Source organism: Chrysochloris asiatica, unplaced genomic scaffold (assembly GCF_000296735.1).
Source record: "Chrysochloris asiatica unplaced genomic scaffold, ChrAsi1.0 scaffold00066, whole genome shotgun sequence".
Lineage (NCBI taxonomy): Eukaryota > Metazoa > Chordata > Mammalia > Afrosoricida > Chrysochloridae > Chrysochloris > Chrysochloris asiatica.
In genome coordinates, this window is record NW_006408584.1 from 1,952,953 (window position 1) to 1,956,701 (window position 3,749).

Here is a 3,749-nt window from a genome sequence, read left to right on the forward strand (position 1 = left end):
AAAAAAGTATCCTTTTTATTAAGTACTGGTGTAGTCCTATGGGTTAATGAGCTGGATTGCAAGGTTGCTTTGAACTACAAAGTCAGTAGTTAAAGCTCACCAGCCACTCCTGGGAAACCTTATGTAGGGTTGCTATGAATTGGAAATGACTCAATGGCACTTAACAATAAATTAACACAACTTGCATTAGAGTTGTGCCAAATCTACCTGTGGGTAACTTGTATGAAGATACAGAACAGGAAGAAGAACTTCTGAGGGATTAGCCTCTGAAAAACCTTATGAATAGCAGCAAAACATTGTCTAGTATAGTGCCATAAAATGAATCTCTAAGTCTGGAAGATATACAAAATACTACTGAGGAAAAACGGACTTTTCAAATTGGAGAAAATATTAATGACATGAATGAACCTAAGCTTTCTGGACCTTCATTTGGGTCCAGAACTCAAAATGAGAAGAGACATCCTTTAATAATCTTAACGTGGAATATAAAAAGTATGAATCTAGGAAAACTGGAAGTTATAAAAAATGAAATGGAACACATAAAGATCTATATCTTAGGGATCACTACATGAAAACGAACAGGTATTGGTCATTTTGAATCAATGTATGATTTACTGTAGTGGGAATGACAAATTGAAGAGGAATTGCATCAAATTCATCATCAGAAACAACATTCCAAGATCTATCTTGAAGTAAAATGCTTCCGTGACAGGATAATATCCATACCCTAACTGCAAGGTCAGCAGTTCAAGCTTACCAGCTGCTCCTTGGAAACCCTAGACATGGTCACTATGGGTCAGAACTGACTCAATGGCACTAACAACAACAACAACAACTAGAAAGACCAGTTTATGCTATTTCCTCAAATTTACCCACCAAACTCCAAAGTCAATGATGAAGAAATTGAAGAATTCTACTAACTTCTACAGCGTAAAATTGATCAAAGAGGCAATCAAGATGCATTGATAGTTACTCTTGATTGGAATGAAGAAGCTGGAAATAAAAAGACAGGATCAGTAGTTAGAAAATATGATCCAGGTGATAGAAATGATGCTGAACATCACATGATAGAATTTCACAAGACCAACAATTTATTAATTACAAATACCTTTTCCAACAACATAAATGTCTACTATGCATGTGGATCTCACCAGGCAGAATACACACGACTCACATTGACTACATCTCTGGGGATAGACAATGGAGAAGCTCAAAATCATCAGTCAAAACAAGACCAGGGTCTGACTGTGGAACAAACCATCAATTGCTCATATGCAAGCTTAGGCTGAAAGTGAAGAAAGTTAAAACAAATCCATGAAAGAGTATGTTAGAATTTAGAGAATGTCTTAAGAACAGATATGACACATTGAACACTATCATCAAGAACACCATATATATATATATATGGGACAATTTTACTGGGTATATGATTTTTTGACATTTTTTTTCTTTCAGAATTTTATATATTTCATCCCATTGTCTTCTTGTATGCATGGTTAGTATTTGTTTTGTTGTGTTTTGTTTGTTTGTTTTACACAGAACATTTTATTGCCTTTAGGTCAGTTGGGAATAATTAGCTGCATTTATGCTTTAAGATATTTCAGCTCATTAAAAGAAGAAAAAAAAAAAAACACGAGATAAATGGTATGTTACACACTTTTGACTTTCATGTGTTTGCTGCTCTGGGTTGGGAAAATGTTTAGTTATCCCATGTAATATGTACTTCATTATTACAACTCATCAACAAAAAGTGTGTGCCCCAAATTTCCACTTGCTGCCATTGACTTTTTTCCAGAAACAAACTTCACTGCAGCATTTGGACATCAGCAGCATCACTGAGTCAATCTGCTGAAGGACTGTGGTTGGTGGCATATATGAACCAGCAACTAGAGCCTAGAACCCAGCTTTATCCAGAGAACTCTCCAAAGTCTCCACTGGCATTAGGTATCCAGCTTTCAGCTTGTTTTTGGCCTTTTGGATGACTCCATCAGGAAGGTTTCCCTGAGCAATTATTTTTACGTGGTTATAGGCTTTTTATGTGGTTATAGGAGTCCTGGTGTGGCGCTGTGGGTTAATGTGTCAGACTACAAAGCCATTTGAACTGCAAGGTCGGTGGTTCAAGCTCACCAGCTGCTCCTTGGAAACCCTATACAGGGTCACTATGGGCCAGAACCAACTCAATGGCACTTAACAACAACAGCAACTGGCAGCCTTGATAACATCTCCAGCAGCTGCAGCTTGAGAGATGGTATAAATGCCAAAGAGTTCAGAATCTGAGTAACTTGCATTAAAAGCAGAAACGTCAGATGGTAGGTGAACTCCCTTGGCAACAGCCTGGTACAGAGAGCCGGTGGTGTTGCTGCCCTTCTTGACATGTGGTCCAGCATGTGCTGGAGCACACTCAACATATTTGCTTCTGCACTTCTGATGGGAGCACTTTCTGCCATGAGAGCAGCAGGTACCAGACTGTCTCCATTCTGTTCTCTGATTTCACCTCCACGGTAGACAGTCTTTACTCCAGATAAACATAGCCCACCCCTAATGTTGAGAAACTGTTCAGCAACTTGCTTTAGAACAGGATGGCTCACACCAAGTCCAACCAAAGCCATTCTTGCATTTATAAAATTGTTTTGTACATAGTAATGTAACTCCTTTGATGTCACTTTCCCAATCCTATAATCAGGACAACATAAGGAATTAGCCAAGGTATCCCAGTAAACTGCAGCATGTAGATTTTCAATGACATGTACCTGTGGATTCTAGACTGCCACAGCATTGTCAATCTTTAGCTGGGACTGAAGGGCTGCTACTTCTTCCCAATGCCAAAATTCTGGTGCTGTGGCAACATTGAGCAGGAACTCCATTAGAATATCGATATCGTCCCGCAGGCATTCCACGGTATAAACCATGTTTTCCCTTGCTGTAATCACACTTCATTTACCACGAACTGCTTCAGTCCCACGGGTTATCTTGAAAGATGAAGCTCCTTTTGTAGTTAAGCTGGATGCAAGACGCAGCAAATAAGAGGTTCCCAAATTGTTGGGGTCCTCATATCTACTGCCCGTTTTAATGAACAAATTCTTGATGCTGGGGCATAGTTTTCCAGGGAAGCAATCGCTATACCATTTGATAATTTGGTAAACTCAAGATCTTGAGGCTGCGGGAGTGTTCCTGCTGAGGCTTTAACTCTGGGAGCAACTTTAAGGGAATAAAATCTTGAGAGGGTGCTGGCTCTGGTTAACAGCTTCATGGTTCAAGATTGGTGTAAACTATGGTCACCGCCAGGTTCAAGGAAAGCAAGATGGTCTGCATGGTTCATTTTATTAGTTCTCCTTTGTAGGTCCCTTTTCATTTTTCCCTAAGGTGCTTTCAAGCTTCTTTCTTTTTCATTAATTTTGGGGAGTTTGATTATAATATGTTTTGATGATTTTCTTTTAGTGTCTATGCTCTGTGGAGTTTTTCAGCTTTTTGAATTTATATCTTTGGTCTTCATGATGTTAGGGATATTTCTTCTAACAATTCTTGACTATTTTCTGTGTATGCATGTGTTTATCTGGAATTGCAATCACACATAGCAAGTGAATGCTGGGAGATTTGTACATAGATTCAATTCTATTTCTTTACCCTTTCTATGTTTTGTCTATGTCTGAAATCTTAGTTAATCTTCAAGATTTGTATTTATTATTTTTGTACGGTTTCTAATTTTTCATTTATTTTGTCAGTTAGTTCTTGTAGTATTTTCCTGAATT

The 3,749-nt window shown here is 38.3% G+C and overlaps 1 pseudogene; it reads right to left on the minus strand.

Moving 5' to 3' along the window:
- Positions 1-1,730: 1,730 nt before the first annotated feature.
- Positions 1,731-3,250, minus strand: LOC102833136 (annotated as a pseudogene).
- Between the last annotated feature and the right edge of the window lie 499 nt (positions 3,251-3,749).